Source organism: Equus asinus, chromosome 6 (assembly GCF_041296235.1).
Source record: "Equus asinus isolate D_3611 breed Donkey chromosome 6, EquAss-T2T_v2, whole genome shotgun sequence".
Classification (NCBI taxonomy): domain Eukaryota; kingdom Metazoa; phylum Chordata; class Mammalia; order Perissodactyla; family Equidae; genus Equus; species Equus asinus.
The window spans coordinates 18,452,032-18,477,646 of record NC_091795.1 but is presented as its reverse complement, the minus strand read 5'-3'; the positions used below and the strand labels follow the sequence as shown (position 1 = coordinate 18,477,646).

At 41.0% G+C, this 25,615-nt stretch overlaps 1 long non-coding RNA gene across 2 annotated transcripts; it reads left to right on the top strand.

Annotated features, from left to right (window-relative positions):
• On the top strand, positions 1 to 16,832 carry LOC139045586 (uncharacterized). 2 transcript variants are annotated; one of them, XR_011504278.1, is made up of 4 exons: positions 1 to 525; positions 3,863 to 4,020; positions 15,313 to 15,359; positions 16,183 to 16,832. It is a non-coding gene; the product is annotated as an uncharacterized lncRNA (long non-coding RNA). The 2 variants fall into 2 exon arrangements; XR_011504277.1 differs by lacking the exon at positions 1 to 525 and adding an exon at positions 2,740 to 2,945.
• Positions 16,833 to 25,615: the final 8,783 nt, after the last annotated feature.

Below are 25,615 nucleotides of genomic sequence, written 5' to 3'. Positions count from 1 at the left end.
GAACTTTTGAGAAGTTTTGGGCCATACTGAGTCTAAAGAAAGAAGGCTCTGTATAGAAATAATAACATGTATGCTTGCAAAAAAGAGACATAAAAGCCTCTTCGGGACAGATTTCTAAATTACTACATTTCGTATAAGAACAATGTCCCTGGTTCCCCGAAGAGGAAACTGTTAATTTGGAAACCTGGATGATAGTGGGAACACAACTTAGAAGCTGATTTTCTTTATAAAGAGGTTATATCAACTTTGCCTAAGTATGTTTTAAAATGTCTAACTGGGAATACTTCCTTGTGCAACATTATAAGAGCAAGACCTGTTAAGTCCTGGCCATGGGTCCTGTCACCACGCAGCAGCTCTGCCTGCCCATGGGTCCTGTCCCCATGCTATTCCACACTATTCTCTAAATAAAAGAGCACAGCCACCAAATCTTGAGAGCCCAAAAAATCTTTCTTTCGACACCTCGGCTCACTGACCCTGCATCATTTCTGGTGGACTTCCTTCATCAGCTTGTGAGCTCAAGTTCTGGTAAGTGCCCTATTTTTTCCTTGTGACTTTCTCTTTTTCAAGGATGGATCTAAATTCACTGCTCCATCGGGAACCTTCTCAGAGAGCTGTATGAATCCATGTTTGCTGCCCATGGCTACCCTATGGGGCAAATTGTGGCATTCAGCCTGAAGAGAATCAGTACCTTAAGCCTGAGGGTGATGGAAAATGAATTAATCCATTCCTTCCTGACTCTATCTCTAATAGACAAATTTTACACGGGCACGGGTCGATCACTTAAGTCATTAGGCCGGTCGCCAATCTCCAAGACTCCTGTGGAAGGTTTCTTTTCCTAAGGCTGGAATGGCATCCCTCCCTCTGGCACCTGACCATGCTCTGAACTGCGCGAAAAGTCCCAGTCGGGACTCCAGTTCAAGGAAAGTACCAAACTCTAACCTTTGGTTGAGTGTGGGAACCCCTTCTTGGGAGAATGGCTCCAGGCTGCAATTGGGCAGAATGTCCCCCAGACTGGCGGAAAGTTCCTCACTGTTTTTCTCTATCCTTTTATCCTGGCGACCATTCACCAGGCACTTACGACTGCCAGGTATAATAGGGAAGGTATACAAGAGATACAATGCAGGGGGACACCCCCATCACCCCTTGCTATAGGAACCCCACAGGCAGAACAAGTAGGACGCTTCCCTAGGTTCAGGAGATTTTCAAGGTAATGGACCCTTTTCTTTCCTCTCTCTTAAAGTTACAGTGACCATTTTGGCTCCTTTTGAGCTTTGCAATTGGGAAACAAAGAAATCTTTAAAATATCAAAGGCTCCACCTCTGGAAGCTCCCCTCTCCCCCAGCCCCGCGCCTCTAGTTTCCGGGCTTGATCACCCCGGCAACCAAATGGGGTGCCCTATCTTGGCAATTGACTCGTTACCTGATTGATGGCAGTGATTTTTAAAACAATATATGTGAAGACTCTGTGTCTGTGTGTCTGTGTCTGTGTGTCTATATGTGTGTGATATTTTTACCCCCGGGTGATATGGCCAAAACTAAGAGCTCTGTTTAATTGGCTTAAAGTAAGCGCTTACATAAATTCTAAATACAATAGAAATTAACCCAATGTCTTTTAAGATGATATGGATTAATCTTTGGTTAATGAAAATTTAAGTTTGTTGGTTTGATTAAAATGTTTGGAAATGTCCTCCAGAGTTAGCACTGCTTATGCAAATATGCAGCCTGGGTTTCCTAGTCAAATAAATTCACGTTGTCTGTTAAATTCATCAGCAAAATAATAGCTTTAAATGATGACCAGTTTTGTCTAATGTCTCGCAAGGTTTTCGTGGGTAATCTGAACATAATTGTTGGAAACAAACGGTTTAAATAGGTAAAAGTGGGTACAATAACTGTTTTATGGTCTGTATACTTGGGGAAAAAAACGGCTTCGAAGTTGTTTTTGGTAACAATCTTGAGTTTTGTCAAGTTAAGTTAAATGACAAAAGTCTGATTATCTGGGTCATTTTGGATTGGATAGAACACTGAAACATTATTGCTAAACGTATCTAAGTTTATCTACTTTTGCCTTCTTATTGCAGAGAGGCTAAAAGTCTTTGGGTCTTTTACTATAAAGTGTGGCGTGTTTCTAGAAATTATGAAAAGTGTTTAGAATGCTGATATAGAAGACAATTCATAATTGCTTACCATTTTAGTGTTTCCTACGGTTTGTTAAAGGTTAAAGAGTTCTAATATATGTGATTAAAGCTGCTAGAAATTAATAAGAAAAACAGCTCTGTATATTCAAGGAAAGTAAGGTGTAAGTTTTCAGTGAAGAAGGTATAAAAGGAATGGAATATTTTTGTTTGACGGGTTAAGAAAGATAAATTTGTCCTAAAGTACTAGGTGAAAAAAAAAAAAAGGAAGAAAGACTTTGGGACAAATTCTGAAGGCATAAAGAAAGTTGTAGAAGGTTTGTGAAGGAGAAATTCTGGAAGGAGTTTTATGACTGGTGAAGTTGGCTAAGATTGAAATGAATCTAATTAAGTAAATGGGTTTAATATGAAAAAGTAAACTGGTACAGAAATTAAAATTTGGTTTTCTCTCAAACGATAATTGTCTTGAACTTTTGGTCTGCTCTTGATAGAGAGGTTATAAAAGGTGTTCCTTTGAGTAAGTCTACCTAAAAGACAAACCTGTTTTGTTAAAATAATGACTGAGGTCACTCTTAAGATTTTTGATTCTTTCTGTTGTCACTTTAAATGGATACCTGAGCATTGTCTGACAGTGAGCGTTGTTTGAACAAGTGTTTTGAAGTCTTTTGATATTTTTGACAAGCTTCTCCTTCAAAAACATTCAGATCTTGAATAAAGGCTTTCTTTTGACGTGGATGAAGGAGGAGGATTTCTCTGGGCATTTTCAGAGGGCCCCTGGGACTTCACAGAGAAATTTGCTCTGTCTTCCTATAAGGTAGAAAATTCTAAACTAATTAGGCTTATTTTGTCTATTAAGTTACATTGTCAGATAAAGTGATGATAATCTTTCTTAGTTGGTATTATGTAGGTAAATGTTACTGATATAAGTGTTTTAAAAATTATATACATCCCTAAATTCTGATCTATCCTGGCTATCAGCGATAGTTCTAATTATTAGTTTAAGGTGTTGTATATCACAGAAATAACCAAGTTTCTCTGTCAATCATCATTTTTAAGTCTTTTGTTGTTTACAGTCAGTTATTATTTTACTCTACTTTTTGCTTTTGCAAATATGTCTCATCTTCAGAAAAATTAATGGAAAGGACTCTAACACTCTAGAATATAGGTTTCTAATAAACATTCAGATTGTAAAACTAAACTGGGTAAAAACTACAGAACTCCAACAGAGAAGCTGATGACCTCACAAACTGCTGACAGAAGATTAAGATCAAGAACCAATTACACAGGGCAGAATAAACTGATGGGGATGATTATAATTTTTATGACTTCTTAATTGAGATATTACTGATTTTTAATATTTTGCTTTTTTCAGAGTTAAGAAAACCTTTTTCTCTATTCTCTTAAAGAACTACGACTTACAGCAATTTATAAACAAAATTGAAACATTTGTCTTTTCCTCCCTATCTGAGCCCCCCAAAACAACAATTGGAAAAATTACAAGGAGGAGAGCTCAAATATAGCTCTCCCCATCATTTACTAAGTCATGCTCTATTTGTAATAAATTTTCTCAATTTAGACTTTCATGATGAGTCACCTATGATGAGATATTGGAATGATAATAAACAAAAAATTTTACCACAGGTCAAATGGAAGGACCTGCTTACAGGACAGTGGAAAAGTCCTGATATTCTCTTAACTGTCGGTCGAGGATATGCTTGCATATTTCCACAGGACGCTTCATCTCCTTGGTGGATTCCTGATCATCTGATTCGACATGTACCATAAGCAGCCTCTGCCCCCACCTCCACCAAGGCAGATGAGCCCCAGCTTCCGAGTCAAGACGGATGATGAATCTCCCCCAGTAGCCCAGATGAGACGACTTTCACTCCGTGAGAAACCTTTTAAATGTTTGTCTCCCCGTCCGCACTCGCCTCTGCCCTCCTATTCTTTCTACTGACTCTGGTAAAATTCAACCACACTTGTGCCAGGCCATAGCCGCTTTACAGAATGCTATATTCATTAGACCAACAGGATCACAGTTATATAAGGTTAAGGCCTGTGTCCTGGCCCCTTATGTTTTCTTGGCCTCTCCTGTACACAGTTTTGCTATGTCTATCTCTTTTAATAATTCTTGTTATGATATCTCCTGTCCAGATTGTATTTTTAACTAATTGTTTGAGCCCTGATATAGAGGTACAAGCTGTAATCATATTACAACAACTCCCCTACCTCATGCTGCCTATTCACCTGTCTGAGCCTTGGTATGATGATGCCGGCTTGCTATCGCTCAAGCACGCCACTGACCTGTTGAACAGGCCTCGTAGGTTTATTACTACATTGATCTTGGGTATTTCAGCTCTAATCACTCTCGCAGCCTCATTTACCATATCAGCTGTAGATTTGGCTAAAGAAATACATACTGCTATATGTAGATGAGCTCTCAAAAAATGTTACCTTGCCCTAACCACCCAAGAAATAATAGACAGAAAACTGGAGACAAAGGTAAATGCTCTGGAAGAGGCAATATTACAGATAGGACAAGAACTTACAAATTTGAAGGTTAGACTGGCCTTGCGATGTCATGTGTCCTATAGATGGATCTGTGTGACTCTTCTTAAGGTAAATCAATCCCTACACTCCTGGGAGAAAATTAAAAATCATATTCAAGGTATTTGGAACCATTCAGATTTAAGCCTGGACTTAAATTCGTTACATGACCAAATTCAGGCAATTAACAAGGCCGAGAAGGATTTCTCAGATGAAGAAAACTCTGCCACTTCCAATTTCCTTGATTCTCTTTCATCCTGGATTTCTCAGAACTCTGTTAGTATTTCTCATTTTTTAATCACTAATGGCACAATTCTTTTAACTTTACTCCTCATTCTAATTCTTTTTCCCATATTCATACGTCTTCTTCAAAGCTCTGTCTATGAGATTGAAAAATCTATTAGATTCTCTGCTTTAAAGAATAAAAAAGGGGGAGATATGGGAAACATTCCCCCAATCTAGCTGCCATTGTATTGTGACAAGGTCTGGCAATGGAAGGAAAATCGTGCAAGGCACTTCTCCAGGGAGCATAATTCTTTAAGCAGAATCCTTTGTCCTCCTTTCTAAAGCCTATTACTGATTAACGTCTTCCCTCTGTCCTGGAAGCCTTGTAAAAACAGGCAGAACTAGCAATAAACATATCTCAAAGAACAAACAGCAGCCCCCAAGGATGAGGAGGTCTATATTCCGTTAATTATATACTCGCTGTCCTCCTAACTTCTTTGAAGACCCTGAAACTATGTAACCTCTTCCTAAATAATCGATATGTATGCTGCACATCTGGTATGTAGATAACCACCTTTGATTATTACCTTTAGTCACGCACTGCCTCTCATCTATTGTTCCCATGACGACAATAGTTAGACCACCTCGTGTGATTTTTTCCTATATAAGTGTACCCTGTCCCCGAAATAAATGGGACTTGCTTGCAACTGCATCGAGTCTCACATCTAGCACTTACACTTTCGCCGATGCCGTCTCTCCTGTGGGAACCTGGACTCTGCCAAGGCTGGACCCCGGCAGGAGTCTGTTGTTATTTCTCCTCTTTCATTTCTGTTTTTGTTTATTTGAGCCTTCTCCATTTTTTCCTTTGTAAGTCTGGCTAGGAGTTTGTCAATTTTATTTATCTTCTCAAAGAACCAGATCTTTGTTTCATTGATCCTTTCTACCACCTTTTTCGTTTCAATAGCATTTATTTCTGCTCTGATGTTTATTATTTCTCTCTGTCTGCTGACTTTGGGCTTTGTTTGTTCTTTCTCTAATTCAGTTAGGTGTAATTTGAGATTGCTTATTTGGGATTTTTCTTGTTTGTTATGGTGTGTGTGTATTGCAATGAATTCCTTTTAATACAGCTTTTGCTGTTTCCCATATGAGTTGGTATGGCATGTTATCATTTTCATTTGTCTCCAGATATTTTTTGATTTCTTCTTTAATTTCTTCAATGGTCCATTGCTTGTTCAATAACATATTGTTTAGTCTCCACATCTTTGTCCCTTTGTCAGCTTTTTTCTTGTAATTGATTTCTAGCTTTATAGCATTATGATCAGAGAAGATGCTTGTTATTATTTCAATTTTTTTTAATTTATAGAAGCTTGCCTTGCTTCCCAACATATGGTCTATCGTTGAGAATGTTCCATGTGCACTTGAGAAGAATGTATATTCTGCTGTTTTTGGATGAAGTGTTCTATATATGTCTACTAAGTCCAATTGTTTTAGCTTTTCGTTTAGCTCCACTGTTTCCTTGTTGATTTTCTGTCTGGATGATCTGTCCATTGACGTGAATGGGGTGTTGAGGTCCTCTACTATTATTGTGTTATTTTTGATATCTTCTTTTAGGTTTGTTAACAGTTACTTTATGAACTTTGGTGCTCCTGTGTTGGGTGCATAGATATTTATAAGCGTTATTTCTTCTTGATGTAGTGTCCCTTTGATCATTATATATTGACCCTCTATGTCTCTCTTTACCTGTCTTATTTTGAAATCTACTTTGTCTGATAAAATTATTGCGACACCTGCTTTCTTTTGTTTGCCATTAGCTTGGAGTATTTTCTTCCACCCCTTCACTCTGAGCCTGTATTTGTCATTGGAACAGAGATGTGTTTCCTGGAGGCAACAAATTGTTGGATCTTGTCCTTTAATCCATCTTGCCACTCTGTGTCTTTTTATTGGAGAGTTCAATCCGTTTACATTGAGGGTGATTATTGATGTATGACGGCTTAATGCTATCATTCTGTCACTCATTTCCTGGTTTTCCTGCATTTCCTTTTTCTCATCCTGTGTATTTTGGTCTACCCACTGACTCCTGCAGTTTCTCATGCTGTGTTTCTTAGTTTTTTCCTTATTTATTTTTTTGTGTCTCTGTTTTACTTTTTAGTTTAGCGGCTACCTTGAAGTTTGTATTCAGAATCTCGTGTATAACATACTCAATTTTCTGGTGGCCTCTTATTTCCTTAGTCTGAACTGATTCAGTCCCTTTCCTCCTCCCCTCCTAAGTTATTATTTTCAAATCTTAATCCAACTAGTGTTCTGAGTTTGTGGTTAAAGTGATAAGATACTGTGTTTTTGGTGTTTTCCTTCCCTTTATCCTAATGCTATAGTTGAATATTTGCTATCCTATTCTGATTCTATTTGTCTCCTTACTCTGTTTTGTGAACCCCTTTCTTCCTTTTTTCTTTGTTCAGGTATAAAGGCCTTCTTCAGGATTTCTTGTACTGTGGGTCTCATGGTTATGAAGTCCCTTAGTTTTTGTTTCTCTGAGAAAGATTTAATTTCTCCCTCATATCTGAAGGATTTTTTTCTGGATAGAGTATTTTTGGCTGAAGATTCTTGTCTTTTAAAGTTTTGAATATGTCCTTCCATTCTCTCCTAGCTTATAAGATTTCGGCAGAGAAATCTACTGAAAGTCTGATAGGAGTTCCTTTGTAGGTTATTTTCTTCTGCCTTGAATGCCTGAGTATTCTTTCTTTATTATTCATTTTCGCCAGTTTTACTACTATATGCCTTGCAGTAGGTCTTTTCACATTGACAAATCTAGGAGATCTGGAAGCTTCCTCCACACACTTTCCCTCTCATTCCCTATATTTGGGACCTTCTCTGCTATTATTTCTTTGAGCATACTTTCTGCTTCCTTCTCCTTCTCTTCACATTCTTGGATACCTATAATTCTTTTGTTGCATTTCCTCATTGAGTTAGCTGTTTCTCAGAGACTTCATTTCTTTTTAGTCTCAGTTCTCTCTCCTCCTCTGTCTGGAGACATTCAACATGTCTATCTTTGATTATGCTAATTCGCTCCTCTATGGCATCCACACGAGCATTCAGGGAATCTGTATTTTGTTTTATCTCTTCCATTGTATGTTTCATCTCTAATATTTCTCATTGATTCTTCTTTATAGTTTCAATCACTTTTATGAAGTAGCTCCTAAACTGGTTGAATTATTTCTCTATATTTTCTTTTACCTCACTGAGTTTTTGAGATACCTATTCTGAATTCATTGTCATTTTGTTTACTTATTTCTGAGTCCTTATGACATAGTTCTTGGTGTTTGTTGTTTTCCCACTGGTCTGGAGATTTGATGAATTACCTGATGCTGGAATGATGTATGGTTTTTCCCCATTGTGATATTACTCGGTTGCAGTTACAACCTATTGCCGTTAGATGAGGGTTGAGATCCACATATTCTGAGCCCTCCGCCTTCAGCCCAGATGGCACGGCACAGCATTGGTTGTGGGGGAAATGCTTTTTCTTGTGCGCAGACTGAGGTTTCCCGATCTGCTCTTGCTATCTGGTCTCCCGGGGTCTTGGCTTGATGAGGTCACCACGTGCAAAAGCTTTCATCCCATTAGAGGGCTTCCCTCTAGGCTTCAATGGCACTAGGGAGTACTGGGTGAACCTGCGGATGTGTGGCTACTCCCCCACTCCTTCCTTTATGGAGCCTTCTGCAGCATTGATCCCAGTCTTTAGGGGAGGGAGTGGAGTTGTCTCTTACCCTGTTCCAGCTCCTCCAAGGGGGGCTGCAGCCTCTCTGCCCTCTGTCATTTGGCTACTGTAACTCTCCAAGTATTCCTGCGCTATTAGGATATTTTCTGTTGGAATATAGTTACTCCTTTTTGTTGTATGCTGGGGGGAAGAGAGTCCCAGGCAAGCTCAATCTGCCACGATTTTGACATAACCTGTTTATAGTTACTTTTGATGCTTTCCCTCCTTTTATTTTTTATATTATTATTGTTTGCTAACCTATTCTGCCACAGAGCTTCAATGTTCTGGTTTTATCTATTTATCTCCTTGCTCAAAGCTTTGTAAATCTTTGCCTTTTTGTTTCAGGTAGGAAGGCTTCCTTCATCATTTCTTGTTAGGCAGGTGTAATGGCAATGAACTCCTTCAGCTTTTGTTTATCTGGGAAACCTTTTGTTCTCCATCATATCTGAAGGATAACTTCACTCAATAGAGTATTCTTGGCTGAAAGTTTTTGTCTTTCAGTATTTTGAATGTATCATTCCTTTCTCTCCTAGCCTTTATGGTTTCTGCTGAGAAATCCACTGAAAACCTGATAGGGGTTCCTTAGTAGGCTATTTTTTTTTTCATCTTGCTGCCCTTAATATTTTTCTTTTGTCATTGACTTTTGCCAGTTTTAATAATAATATATGTTTCAGAGAAGTCTTTTTGCATTCATGTAATGAGGAGTTCTATTCATTTCATGTACTTCTAAGTCCAGTTCTTTCTCCGGGTTTGGGATGTTCTCAGCTATTATTTCTTTGAACAAGCTCTCTGCTCCTTTCTCCCACACTTCTCCTTCTGGGATACCTATAATCTTCATGTTAGTTTTCCTAATTGAGTTGGATACTTCTTGAAGAATTTCTTCACTTTTAAAAAGTCTTAGCTCTTTCTCCTCCTCCACCTGAAGCATGTCTACATTTCTGTCTTCTAAGTCACTAACTCTCCTCTATAAAGTCTGCTCTATTTTTTTATGATTTCTACATTATTTTTTATCTCATTAATTGTGTTTTTCATATCTGGAATTTCTGTATAATTTCTTTTAAGGGCTCCAATCTCTTTGGTGAAGTATACCTTCTATTCATTAATTTTATTCCTGAGCTCATTTCTGCATTTTCTTGTAACTCATTGAGTCTCTTCATGACAGCTATTTTGAATTTTCTGCCAATTATATTGTAATCTTCTGTGACTTCAGGTCTGGTTTCTGGTGATTTGTCATTTTCCTTCTGTTCTGCAGTATTACTGTGGTTCTTCATGGTGTTTGATGAACTGGTCCTCTGCTGGCACATTTGTGGTAGCATCGGGTTGCAGATTCCACTTGCCACTGCTGCAGGGTGAGGTACTGCATTTTCTGCTCGAGCCACATCTCCTGGTAGTTATGCCAGTTTGGACACTCTGTTCATGCGGGCTGACTGCAACCTCTCATCAGGTCATGCTCACGTGGGCAGGACTGCTGTGCTTCGTGGGTGGGATGCTCTCATGTGGCCACTGTACTTGGCAGGTGGGTATGATAGAGCTGCTATGCTGGACAGGTGTGGCACCTTCCCTGGGTCTGGTGCTTTGCTTGACAGGCAGATCTAGCTGAGATGCTGCACTTGGTTGATGGGGCACCTTTGTGTGGACTGGGATCCTGCATTTGGCAGGTAGAGTACCTTTGCACCAGCTGAGCCACTGACACAGTGGGGAGCATTCACACTGCAAGTCTGCTGCTGTATATGGGTGCTCCCATGGGCCGGGCTACCACTCCAAAAACATTCATGTATGGGCTGGACTGCTGCTGTCTCCACTCACCATCATGCTGGCTGCTACATGGGGATCCACAACTTAGATCACTGCCACCAAGGGGCGGGGATAGTCTGCTTCCCTACTTCCACTGTTTCCTGGGAATCCAGTCCACCCACATTCAGACAGATAGCTGCATGGATCTCTCAGCCATCCTGTTGAGCTGTGTAAGGACTCCTCTGTTGGTTAATGGGTGTCCATTTAGTTATAACTTAGAGGGGAGGGAACAACTCACTCCGCCATGATGCTGCTATCACTTCCTTCTCTGATCTATTTAATGTGCTGTCTTTCTCAGCCCATGAACTCTAAAAAGCAATTAGACATATGACATTAATCTGAGTATTCACAAGTCTTTGCCACACTTCTGCAACTTCACTGTAATTAAACTCATGGTTTAAAACACTGTCTAGAAACTACACATGTAAGAAGTGAATATTTAGGCATCTATTCTAGCAAACCATAACCACTGCTGAGCTCCATGGCCAGCCAGGTTGCTGCACTTCTCTGTCATCTGCCCATCAAGAAATGCAGAATTTAAACTACATTAGTGTTAAGGTTCCTCCTAACACCAAAGTCCAGATTCTGTGACTGCTCCACTTCTAGAGAAATGTTCCAGAGCCTGGCACAGGGCCTTAGCCATAGTGGGCTCCTGTGAAATATTTGTTGAATGAACCAATGCATGTATGTTCTCTATGGTGAATAAATATTGTGATACTAATGATTTCATAAAGGAAGAATGAGAAATTCTGCATTATCTAAGTATAATGCCAAAGGAATTTGTCTGAAATTATGGGTAATCAGATGTCGTGAACATTTTCTTAAGTATTTCTGCTGGAGATTTCATTGTTATGGATGACACACCCACCCTAGCCAAACCAGCACATGCAATCAGTTTCAAAGTCTAACAGAAACCTCTGCAGACAATTGCTTCCTCAATGCCATGTCTCTGTCAGGCCCATACTACCTCCCTCCTTATCAACGGGGGCCACCTCCTAACACAGCTCACCTCCCTCCTGCATGGGTGCTTTTCAACCTCTCTGTGCTGCCCGGAGTTTTCCTGAAGCAAAAACGTTCACAAGTTGCCCCCCACCATCCACCCTCAGCTGAGGCTCAGATGGACCTTGCCCATTGACAGACAACACCTGACACGCCTGCCGGATCATCCGCTCCTCTCAAGAGCACTCTCTAATCCTTCCTGCCTCAGAATGTCTGCTCACGCTCATCCTCCCACCTGTAATGTCTTCCCCTCCCCTCTCAGCAGGTCAAAACCTGACTGGGCCTTCAGCCTGTCATCAGGTCCAGCTCGCCGAGGACCTCTTCAATGAATCAGACTACTGAGCCTCACTGCCACCTTCTTCAAATCTCCAAGGACCTGGATTATGCTCCCCTGGGGCACTTGGCATCTTATCTGAGTATTTGCCTCACAGGCACACGGGTCTTCTAATGTTTGCTGCCCTTGATACATTAAGTTGAACTTTATGAAACTGCCATTTTTGAAGGCTAAAAAATGGCTGAAAATTAAAGATTTCATATGGGCCAACCTAGTATCCAGCTGCTATTTCATAGACAGGGTACATTATTTTCAATTAAAAACTATATATCCTCTGACTCTCTCCTGAAAACTCCATTGATTTATCTAAAAAGCCATTTTGGTTTCTGCTCTTAGGACACAATCAGTGGTCATTTTAAGTAAAGGAACAGATAAGAGGAAAGAGATCACAACAGTGTACACAACTCACACTTCCTCTACTTATTGGGTCAGGAAGGCGGCCTGGGGGAACCAACATTCATAATAAGAAAGGAAGGATGGGAGCAAGTTAGCCAGAGAACAGACAAGGATTGGGAGACATCATTCAAACTGGGGAGAGAAAAATAGTGTAGGTGTCAGAACACACTAATGCAGTGAGTTGAAGTGCTTTCAGGACCTGTGATATTTCCATCACGATGCAGCCTAACCACCCTGAGAGCGTCCATCACGTCAGGCTGCTCCAAGAGTTTGGGGAAGGTGGCCAGCACAGGATTACTCATTAAATCTGAAATAAAAGAACAAAAAGGGTTTTATACAAACTTAATCCAATCTATTTTACTGCAATAGAGATAAAAACATCAAATTATTGTGCCTCATGACTTGTTGATAACACATTCTACAACCTTAACCTCTGGGAGAGCTCAAAGCTATCCCCTCCAGCTCACCTGCCCCTACAACATCCACACCCCAGGGAGCTCGGAAGTGAGTCTTGGTCCAAGTAGACAGGACTTCTAGGGTGGGAGTGAAGTGGCTCTGACAGAATGAGACTAGAAAACTTTGTTCTTCTTTCTATGTTTTTTCAACCTCTCTTTCCTCCTCATGACTGTGGTGTGGTAAAAGGAATCTTCCAGTTAGGAGGCCCCCCTGCTCCTGGAAGGCAGAGCAGGAACCAGGAAGGCAGTGGAAAGGCGGCGCAGGGTGGGCTGCTCAGGCCTGCCTCCAGTCCACTAGCATTCAGGGAAGGGCTCAAGACTGGGCGTCACTGGATGGTGGAGGCGGAAACCAGATGGAATCACGTGTTGGGATTCTGGCCACATGCCAAATACCATGTAGGAGAACACTGATATTTCACAACAAATCATGACGCATGAAAGACTGTGTACAGAAGCCCACTGGGAAGGACACTTTTGAAATCACAAGGGCAATATATTCTATAAACTTATGTCCTTAGAAAAAAATCCTGTCTCTAGATTATACTAGGTTTATTCTGATGGTCAGGTTCAAGTGAAGTCAATAATTCTAAGAACTTCTCCTAACCCATAAGAAAACTAATAAGCCTCATCTTCTTTAAGAAGTCATGCCTTTCATAAAGTTTTTCTAGAGTCATTGAAATAATTTCAAAGGAAAGTGATGATTAACAGGCTTAACTGTCCTTCCTTTACAGTTGTCATTGTTCCTTGAGAAATGTCTGTGCTTCTCTGACTTTGAGTTCCATTGCCATTGACCTACCCAGGTGGTAAATCCCTGGGAGAGGACTCCTGCCTACGCATGAACTGTACTCGTCCATGAGCACTGAGCCATCACAGGGCTCTCCCTCTCACTCACTCCGCTCCAGTCACACTGGCCTCCTTTCAATTTCAGTCCTTCCAACACACCCATGTTTTCTGCCTTGGGTCTTCAGACATGTGGTCTCTCCATCCTGAAAGGATTGTCCCCCACCCACCACCCCCATACCTCTAACTCCTCTCTCGGGTCTTATGTGAAATACTACTTGCCCAGGGAAGGCTCCCCTCATCCTATACATTAATTCAAGTCTTCCTACTGCATGCTTTCATTGTGTATGTTCCTTCAGAACACTTATCTTTTAAAAAAATTGACACAAAGTGATCCTATCATATCCATGATTTAGCACCTTGCTTTTCTTGCTTAGAATTACACCCAGGGATTTTCCTGTAACAGCAGAAAGACATTCCCCCACATTCTTTGTACTGATTTGCTTAATGTTCCACTGTGTAAATAAATTTAATTTTTATAACCTTTTCCTTATTGCTGAATACTTACGTCATTTTCAAGTTTTTACTGTTTATAAAAAATAGTGAGCTTCTTGTCCATGTAATTGTACTTTTGCAAGTATATCGATAGGGGAAATTTCCTGCTGAAATTGCTGCCTCAAAGTTCTGTGCGTTTTAAACGTTGATGGGTATTGGCAGATTGCCCTCCCAGATGTCGCATCAGTTTATCTTCATCTGTAGCATCATATCCTTGGGGCCCGGGATACGATCAAACTTTACTGACTGCCAATATGTTGTGGGAAACATATCTCCTAGTTCTAATTTGCATTTCTTTAATTATGTGAGTTTGGACTCCATTTCACACGTTTATTGGTTGCAATCATTTCCCTTTAGATATCTGTTAGTTCAGGTGTTTTACCCATTTTTCCGTTGGGTGTTTGTTCTTCCTTATTGATGGTATAAGCTCTTTGTAAGGTAAGGACATTTGTCCTTTATCTTTCAAATTTGACTTAGTTTTTAATTTTTTTCTACACAAAGTTTTAAATCAACAGAAGTTTTAACCCTCTATATAGCGAGTTTATCACTCCTTTATCACTTCTGGGTTAGTGTCTTGCTTAGAAAGCCCTCATTTGAAGATTATAAATAAGTTCACCCATGTTTTCCTCCAGGACTTACAGGTTTAGTGTTTTGTTTGCACTGGGAGCTGGAATCCTCAGCCCCTTTTGTCCCAGGTTCTCAGATGTCTTTCGTATCTCATGGAGCAGTATCCTCTTATGTTACTTTCCTGTGTGTAATTTAAACATAAAACACATTCTTCAAAATAAATAATTAAGGGTGACAGCGAATAATGGAAGTATTTCTGTTAAGTTGTGATAAAGCCTCATTTCATGGGTTAAGCATTCACAAACTCAGGAATCATCAATTTTATTTCCTGGTTAATTGAAGTCTGAATTGCATTTGAAAGTTCCAGTGAAATTGTGGTTTTACTCTATAACAGTGTATGTTTTTTCCCAATTTTTCTGGTTATTTTAATCTATTTTCAAAAACGTTCAAAGCCATCTACCTTATTAATTTAGAGCATGGTTAGTTTTTTTATTGAGCATACTTAATTTTATGTAGAGATTTATAAAAGTAATTTTACACATCTAACCTTGGATTTCACAGATGCTTTCAAATGTCATGTTTCCCAAATGCCCCAAAACAGAGAAGCAGACCTCCGTAGCCCCCTGCTCTGTCGTTCGTTTTTGACCGCAGGTTTTCTGTGGGCAGAATAAAAATGAAGTGCAAGGAAATATCGTAAAAGTTCAACCTTAAAATGTGGTGAAAGACATTATGTGCCAAATTCATGCACCTTGTCACATTTTTGCTTTTTCTCTTACAGATTTTGCCATTGGGAAAGCCACTGAATGGGCGGACGCTTTCAGAAAAGTATGTATATTTTTCCTGGGTTGACAGTAAAAGATCAATAAGCCATGTGCTAGTCACCATCAGAACCACAAAAAATAAGGACCCCTCCCCTGAGGCTCACTGTCAAAGGTCACTTATCTCATAACAAGCAGTTTAGAAGTGCCTGTATTCTTTTGCATCATTTTATCAGTCTTGAGATTGTGACAAGATTATGAGACAACTGGGAAAGTTTGAACACTGACAGAATGTTGAAAGATACTAAGGAATTATTCTTAATTTTCTCAGGTGTGATAGTCACCTGATAGATTGTGCTTGTGATTTCTTTTAGTAAATCCTTAGCTTTTAGAAGTATATACTGAAATTTTTGTGTAAGTTTGAAATTTTCCATAGTAAAATATTTCATGAAAGGTGTTTTTTGAAATATCTGAGAAAATGTAAATTCCAACAATAGATTTAAGAAAAATATTTCACTTCTTTTAGGCAAAGAACAAAGCAGTTCACTATCTGCATTATATAGAACGATATGAAGACCATACAAGCTAGTGTTAGTCTTTTCTTTTAAAATTTGCAGGATTACACTTGTTTCATTATGGAACGCAGTGTCTCTCTACGGGTGTCTTTGTGTTTCTCTGCTTGTTGCTATGTTATTACAAATGAATATATAAAGTGTAGAAACAAATTTTCTCTCCTGAGAAGGTTAGTAATGAGTGACATCAGAGTCTGTCACTCGTCCTTGGACAGTGTCTGCTGTCTGCTTCTGGTGGTGTCAGCTGTGCTGTGATATTTGCAAGGGCATTAACACTACACACCTAATCCTTCTTGTGTTTGTGTGTTTACCCTCCAGTATTCCATGATATTTCTTTCACATTTAAAAGGACGCATATCAAGATGAAGAAACAACCCAGAGGAAGTAGAAGACTCATCCTTTGTTGACAATAAAGCAGAGATCTCACAGTTCCATCCTGTCCTCTACTTTTGCTCAGCTTTGCTAGAACTCGTTTTGGAAATACCAGAATGGAAAGGCCTAAGCTAGATTGAAGAAGGCTGAGGCTCTCAGGGAAATAAAATTAGCCAACCTACCCAGGCTCCCGTGAGCACAGGCATGTTCCAGGGGTAGTTCCAGGCGGGAAGAGCACACCATGAAGAGGAAATAGCCACTGAGTGAGTAGCTGGGCTTGGATGAGCAGGAACCTTAGTTTCTCCAGGAGAATTATTGACGCTCTGAGATGGTTCTGTTCTCAGAGCTCATTCGGTTCCAGTCATGACTCTCATCATCGGGGACTGATGGAACGTCCCTGTGAGCCAGGTGTTGTGCCAAGCTGTGCAGATGCAGAGAGGGACCTTCTTCCCGTCCTGTGGGGAAGCAGGCGGGAGGGCAGGCAGTCCCCAGGGTCCCAGGGCTGTGACAGTCGTGCCCAGTGGACTCTGAGTGTAGAATTCTTGAACATTCTGATTTGCATTTTGCCTTTAAAATGTAAAAATGATTTCATATAACTGAAGGTATATCTTAAAAAGTTTGGATCAGAAGATAAAACATTATATTTAAATTTTTTATGTCAAAGCTTCTAGTACAGCTCTGCTAGAGTTATGGCATGCAAATAAACAAAGGAAAAAAATCAAATACAGTACCAATTGTGCAGTATACCAGACCTTGCCTTTTGCTTTAAAGTTGTAATTAATCATTCATATGCCTGATAAAACCACTTATTTCATCATTAGAGAAAGTGCTGAGCAGTTAGACACCAAGGTGTACACCTGTGCAGGCCCACATCATAGGTACTGGCCTGAGTGGCTGTTGAGCACTTGAAATGTGGCTACTGAGGTTGACTGTAAGGGTCACAGACACACCAGAGCTCAGAGACTTAGTATGAGAAAGGAATGCAAAATATTTCAAAATGTTATTGTATTGATTACACGTTGAAATGAAAATGTTTTGGATATTGGGTTAATAAGATATATTACTAGAATTAATTTTTACCTTTTTTCACTTTTTTTAAAGCATCTATGAGAAAATTTCAAATTACATGTATGGGTGGCATCATATTTCTGTTGGACAGTGTTGGTTTAGATACATTTATGTCTTAATGATTTTTGAAAGACTGCTACAATTTTAATTTAATTTAATAGCAGAAGTTACCTTTTTCTCTTCCTTGTCATCTAATCAAAGCTCTATTTTTCAGGGTGCTATATATAGTTTAACCCATTACCTGGGCATCGGGGTTAAATATTCTGATTTTGAAGCTAAAACATATGATAAATTATAGACAGCATTTCCTAAATTATGTGCTTGTGCATCACTATTTCTGTGAGAAGATATTAATAGGTGTTACTCCAAAAAGGGTGCCAAGTAGGAAAATTGGGTTAGGGAAAGTTGAAAAGACGTTTGTACATGTTTGTGAACATCACACTCTTTAATGCACTACTGTGCAATGTGAGTCTCCGAGAGGGGGTGAAGAATGCAGTGTCCCAAACTTACTAACCCTGGGATGGGACCCTTCTACTTTGGCTGCAGGACAGCACTTAGCTCCTCACACAGCACTGCAAAGCATTTGCCATATAATAAACACACACAGACACGCACATGCACACAGACACAGAGACATAGACATTAATTTGACTTTTATTAAACAAGTGTTCCTTGACACAGTCCCTGCCTGGGAGTCTTCACCATCAAAGTACAGTCCAATAGTTACCACAGGACAGTGACCACTACTGTATGGACATTTGTGTATGTGTAAGACAGTGGCTGCCATTCATGGAGAGCCTCGGGTGCTCCAGGTGCTCTGCAGTGTGCATGCTCCCCCTGGAGCTCACCTCCAGCTCTGCTAAGCAGGTGTCGCAGGGAGAGGCGGATCTGGCCCAGGGTCATCCAGCAGGCAGTCGCAGGGGAGAGTCTGCCTCCCAGGCCCTTCCGAAGGTCTGCCTTGCACTCCCCTGCGTGTGCACCTCTCTCTCTGTGCATCTGTGCACAGATGTGTGTGCACGCATGGACACGTGTTCTGTACGTGTCTAACTCCACACACAGAAGAACCAACTACCTGGCTGTTACCTGCCCTAGCTGCCATCTGAAGTCCCCAGTTCTCATGTGATCTGGCGTAGCTGTGGAGTCCACATTTAACTGGTTCTTTCAAGTAACAGGGACAGTTCTGGGTAAGAATATGTTATGTATTTTATCCAAATATAGTTCTCACATGCATATATAGAATTACCATGAAAAATCAGAAACTGGAAAGCCAGTGATGTTTCCCCTCTGGAGCCGACCTTCTGCCTTAAAGCAGGGAAGGGTGCTGGGTCCGTGTCTGGCCAGTCACAATGTGAGTCTAAATGTGGGGCTTTTTTCTCTCCTCACTCCCGCCTGCGTTTGCCAGGTGCTGACCCAGGCCCTGGGGATACAGTAGAAACAAACAGTATCCAGCCCTCGGAGCCCACATCCTTCTGAGGGGAAACTCGGATCAACAAGATCGGCTAAAGTGCTGAAAGCGGCAGTGGAGATGCTGAGTGTTGGGAGGAGGGTGGGGAGGACGCCACCTTCAGTAGCGTCATCAGAGAGGGCCTCCCTGAGGAGGAGGCATTTGAGTGAGACCTCGAAGGTGAGAAGGAGCCATGCAGGCAGCAGGCCCAGGGGAACACTGAGTCGAGTCCTTGAGGTGGGAAGCCAGCAGGAGGAGGGTGGTGTCTGGACGAGGTCAGCGAGGCATCAGATCATGAGGGGCTCTGTAGGCCGTGGAGCTCTGTCTTAGTGATTTTACTGTAATTCCGAGAACAGTGGGAAGGGAAGGGCTTTAAGTGGAGAGTGAGGTGTTTGTTTTGTGTTTTTAAAGCTCTTCCTGGAGAATGGATGGCGGATAGACTGGAGTGTGGCCAGTAGCTGCAGGAGAGACCACCCAAGATCTAGAGGCCAGCAAGGAGCAGGGAGGCTGGGCCAGTAGCTGGGAGAAAATCCGGGAGCGGGGGCATTACGGAAGCCAAAAAAGGAGTCTTTCCAGGAGGAGGTGGACTCCTCCACTCACTGCTCCTGAGCAGTCAAGGAGGGTGAGGACAGATTGTCCTCGATCCTCAGTTAACATGGGTGTGGGTGCCAAGAACTTTCAGGCGTCTCTGTGAATCTGCATAACGGTCGTGTTCTTTGCCCACGTGTCCAAGAAATTTATATATATTTTTTCTTTAATCCTTACAATGTTTCATTTAAATAAGTGTCATCATGGACGTTTAGTAAGTGGTCAGGGGTCACCCAGCTGGGAGGTGATGAAGCCGGAATGGGAACCAGGGTCTCCTACACCAGAGCCTGAAGTGGTGTGAAAGCCAGCAGGGCGACAGATGTGTCTTCTTCCCATTTCTAGGCTACGGCCTCTGCTGCCACCGGGCCATGATCACCATCTGCTGGCTCATTGGCATCAAAGACATGTACGCCAAGGTCTCAGGGTCCATGAACATGCTCAATCTCACTTGGGGCCTCTTCCATGGGCTCTCCCACCAGGTAACCCTTCCCTGGGGGCTGAAACACAACTTCTAGTTTGTGCCTCAGTTGTGTGCGTTGGGACCATGACATCTTGGGGGCCTCCTGGAGTGGCTCTCATGGGGCCCCCTGAGGACTCGGGCATTCTCTGCTGTCTGTGGCTGCACTGGGTCAGTTAATCCAACTGAAGAGTCAGTTCATGAAGTTTAGCCTTTAGGAAATACCTCATGGGTGTTCTGAAGTTTCAAAATTAAGCATTTTTACAAGTCAGTAATTACAATCTGTGTTTCATTGTGAAAAGAATACATGCTTGTTCTAGAACTCCAACAACGTAGACGTGTGATATGGGTTACAGATGAACATCCAGGTGGAAGGATGCATCAGGAAGGGTATGGGGGAAGGGCAGAGCTTCCACGCCCTCTCCAACTGCTGTTCTCCCCGCACCTCCACCTGGTCAGCAACCCAGTCACTCTTAGAGCCTGTACTTTCAGGATTTTATGGCGGCCCTGCATCACACAGGCATGACTGATCATTAACTCCATTTCCAGCCCCTCTCCCCTCTCTGGAGAATGGGAGGTGGGATTGAACATGCCAAGCTTCTCATCATGGCTTAGTCTTTCTGCTGAGCAGCCCCCACCTGGGAGCCCACCCAGAGTCACCTCATTAGAACAAAAGACTCTGCTATCACCTGGGAAATTCCAGGGGATTTAGGAGTGATGTCAGCATCATGGTGGAGTGAAATTACCTGGGACTCTCTCTCCTCCAACATACAACAAAAAGGAGCAACCATATTCCAACAGAAAATACCCTAACGGCACAAATTCCTCGGAGAGTCACAGAGGCCACATGATGGAGGGCAGAGGGGCTAGAGCCCTCCTTAAAGGAGCTGGAATTGGGTAAGAGAGAACTTCACTCCCTCCCCTAAGGACTGTGGTTGCTGCCAGGGGAGACTCCATGAGGGAAGGAGTCGGGGAGGGGCTGCATGTCCACAGGATCACCCAGGATTCCCTAGGGCACTTGCAGCATAGAGGGAAGCCCTCTAACAGGGCGAAGGTTTTCAGATGAGGTGACCTCAGGCCAAGACCCCAGGAGACAAGATAGTGAGAACTGATTGGGAAACCCAGGACTGCATGCAGGAGAAAGGACGCCTCCCCCCCCCCCCACACTGCAACATCTCAGCTGAAGGTGGAGGTCCCAGAATATGCACCTCTTGACCCCCATCCAGTGGCACCAGGCTATAACTGCAACCAGATAATATCAGTATTGGAAAATCCCATCCTTCCAACATCAGGCACTACATCAAATCTGCAGACCAGTGAGAAAACGAAAAGCACCCAGAACTCAGTCCTGAGGACACAGAAATATATAAACTAAATGATAATGAATTCAAAATAGCTATCATCAAAAAACTCGAGGAGGTAAAAGAGAATATAGAAAAACAATTCCACCAGTTTAGGAGCCACTTCACAAAAGAAATTAAAACTATAAAGAAGAATCAATCAGAAATATTACAGATGAAAGACACAATGGAAGAGATAAAACAAAACACAGATTCCCTGAATGCTCGTGTGGACATCATAGAGGAGCTAATCTGTATAATTGAAGACAGACATGTTGAAATGCTCCAGATAGAGGAGGAGAGAGAACTGAGACTAAAAAGCAATGAATAAAGTCTCTGAGAAATAGCCGACTCAATGAGGAAATGCAACATAATAATTATAGGTATCCAAGAAGGTGAAGAGAAGGAGAATGGAGCAGAAAGCACATTCAAAGAAATAATAGCAGAATTTCCCAAATCTAGGGAATGAGAGAGAAATATGTGTGGAGGAAGCTTCCAGATCTTCTAGATTTGTCAGTGTAAAAAGACCTACTTCAAGGCATATAGTCGTAAAACTGGTGAAAATGAATGACAAAGAAAGAATACTCAGGGCAGCCAGACAGAAGAAAATAACCTACAAAGGAACCCCTATCAGACTTTCAGCAGATTTCTCTGCAGAAACCTTACAAGCTAGGAGAGAATAGAAGGACATATTCAAAACTTTAGAAGACAAAAATCTTCACCCAAGAATACTCTATCCAGCAAAAATATCCTGCAGCTATGAGGGAGAAATTACATCTTTCCCAGACAAATAAAAGCTAAGGGACTTTGTAGCCACGAGACCCCCACTACAAGAAAACCTCAAGAAGGCCCTCATGCCTGAAAAAAGAAAATAAGGGAGAAAGGTGTCACAAAACACAGAGTAAGGAGATAAATAGGTAGACAGAATCAGAATAGGATAGCAAATATTCAACTATAGCATTAGGATAAAGGGAAGGAAAACACCAAAAACAAAGACAATCTTGTAACTTTAACCACAAACTCACAGCAGAAGTTGGAATTAGATATGAAAATAATAACTTAGGAGGGGAGGAGGAAAGGGACTGAATCAGTTCGGACTAAGGAAATAAGAGGCCATCAGATAGTGGGCTATCTTACACATGAGAATTGGAACACAAACTTTTGGGTAGCCACTAAACTAAAAAGCAGAACAGAGACATGAAAAATAAATAAGAAAAAAAAACTAAGAAAAACAGCATGAGAAATTGCAGAAGTCAATGGGTAGACCAAAACACACAGGATGAGAAACAGAGGAAATGCAGGAAAACCATAAAATAAGGGACCGAATGACAGCATTAAGCCCTCATACATCAATAATCACCCTCAAGGTAAACGGATTGAACTCTCCAACAAAAAGACACAGAGTGGCAAAATGGATTAAAGAACAAGATCCAGCAATTTGTTGCCTCCAGGAAACACATCTCAGCTCCAATGACAAACACAGGCTCAGAGTGAAGGAGTGGAATATGATACTCCAAGCTAATGGCAAACAAAAATTCAAGGGGATTTAGGAACTCTGCCAGAAACCTGGATCAAAGACCAAATATTAGAACGAGAGATGCTCCTAGTGTTCTTGTCACTTAGGAAATTACAAGGGTTTAGGAACTCTGTGCCAGGAGCCAGGGGAAGAAACCAATATATATATTTTCTATCATCTCACACATTTCCTTTCTGCTTCAAGAACTTCTTTAGCTATTCTTTTAAGATATGTCTATTGACAACGAATTCTCTTAGTTTTCCTTCATCTGAGAATGCATTTTACTTTCATTCCTAAAGAATAATTTCACTAGGTAGAGAATTCAAGATTGACAGTTCTTTTCATTCAGCGCTTGAAAAATGTGCCACTTCCTTCCGGTCTCCATGGTTTTTGATGACAAATCTGCTTTTATTTGGATTATTTTCCCCTTACAGACAAAGTATTGTTTTTCTCTCTTTGCTTTCAAGAATTTTTCTTTGTGTTTAGTTACCTGAAGTTTGTTTAAGACATGCCTTGGTATGAATTTCTTTCAGTTTATTCTATTTGGGTCTTGCTCAGGTTCTTGAATCTGTAGGTTTAGCTATCTTTTGTGAAACTTGGGAATTTTTCTCCCACTGTTTCTTCTTTATTTTTAATCAACAATTCAGTGGTTTTTAGTATATTCACAGAGTTGTGTAACCATTACCACAATCAATTTAATAAAATTTCATCACCCAACAAGAAACTCTGTACCCATTAGCAGTCACTTCCCATGACACCCTCTTCCCATCCTCTAGTAACCACTGGATTGGCGTAGTCTGGACATTTCACATAGGTGGACTCATACAATATATGGTCTTTTGTGACTTACTTCTTTCACTTAGCATAACATTTTCAAGGTTCATCCATGTAGTAGCATGCATCACTACTTCATTTTATTTCCAAATAATACTTCATTGTATGGACATACCACATTTTTATTTATCCATGTGCCAGTTGATGGACATTTAGGTTGTTTCTACTTTCTTCTTATTATGAATAATGCTGTCATTAACATTTGTGTACAAGTTTTTGCGTGGATATATTTTCTTTTGAGTATATACCTAGGAATGGAATTGCTGGGTCATGTGTTAATTCTCTGCTTAACTTTTTGAGGAACTGCCAAACTATTTTCCACAGTGGCTGCACCAATTTACATTCCAACCAGTGATGTATGAGGGTTTCTCAGGTTCCTCATCAACATTTATTCTGTCTTTTGGTGATAGCTGTCCAAGAAAGTGTGATGTGGTATCTCATCGTGGTTTTGATTTGCATTTCCCAAGTGGCTGATGTTGAACACCTTTTCTTGTGCTTATTGGACACGTGTTTACGTTCTTTGGAGAAATATATATTCAGATCCTTTGCCCATTTAAAAAACTGGGTTATTTGTCTTTTTAGTGAATGTTATACTTCTTTGGAGATTCTAGATACAAACCCCTATCAGATAGATGAATTGCAAAAGTTTTCTCCCATTCTGTGGGATATATTATTTTTTTATTTCTTTAAATATTTTTAAGCCCCACCCACACCCTCCTTCTTGGACATAGATTAGATCTTTTATTATAGTCCCACATGACCCTGAGGTGCTGTTTACTTTTTATAGTCTGTTTGCTCTCTGTTGTTCAGATTGAGTAATTTCTATGGTTTCATCTTCAGGTTCAGGGTCACTGATTATTTTCTCTTTCCTCTCTATTCTGCTCTTGAGCCATCCATTCAGTAGTTTTATTTTGGCAGGTGCATATTTCAGTTCTAAAGTTTCCATTTAATGCTTCTTTTATCTTCTATTTCCTTGCTGAAATTTTCTTTTTCTTTACTGTTTCAAGTGTGTTTGTAATTGTTTGCTGAAGCAGTTTTATTGTGGCTGGTATAAAATCTTTATCTATAATTCCAACATCTTAGTGTTGGCATCCTTTGACTGTCTTTTCTCATTCAAGTTGAAAATGTCCTGATTTTTGGTACAAAAAGTGATTTTGGCTGTATCCTGGACATTTTCAGTATATGTTATGAAATCCTGGGTGCTATTAAATCTGTTAGCAGGCCTCCTCTTGACTGCTCCGGGGTGGACTTGGTGTGCTGCCTCCTTTCTGTCAAGTGGGGCTGGAAGTCCTGCTTCCCTCCTCAGGCTCCCCTCTAGGCTTGCCTTCTGCCTGGAAGGAGGAGGAGCACCCCAGTGACATATGGGACAGGGGGAAGGCCTTGTGAGCCTGGACAGTGCTGAATGTTCTCAGCCTGTGACATGATAAGATAAGGATTCTTTTTCTGTTATATTTGGCTTGAGTAAGGAAAGTTGTTATTGTCTAAAACTTTTCTGTCTTGCTAGGTTACCCTCCCTCCTTAAGTGTCTAAGAAATATCAAGATGTTGAACTTTAGGCAACAAAGGACAATGACCCCTGATAGATAGGAAATGAATAAAATTATCCCCACTTACTATCTGGAGAGAGCCCAAGGCTCCAGGGAGGGTCATCCCAACAGGACCTGGTGGTCTCCCTGGGCTGAGGAGATGGAGTTGGGAGTCAAGAGCAGTCAAAGTGACTAGAGTTCAGACGGGAGAATTCCTTAGAGGAGAGAGTTGCACAGCAAGAGAACTGAGAAGATCTGCAGAGGGTTCCCATCAAACATTCTGTTGTGTACTAAAGAGTGCACACCTGTGAGAAAACTGTGCAAGACCAGGGAAAGATCCACCCAAAAGAATTAGAGGAAACCATGTTTGGAGCTGAAACTATTGTCTATTTTCAAGAACCGTAGTAGACAACCTCATAATTCATCTGGCATTGGAAGAGTACCAAGAAGAGTCTTGCCCTGAGAGTGGAAGTCTTAACCCTATGCTAAACCCTATAATAAACTCTATAATAAATTCACAAACCTTCAAAGAAAGACCCAACTGGAACACAACAGTTTCCAATTAATTTAACTGTGTTCCAAAACAAAGCTCAGGAATATGAATAGG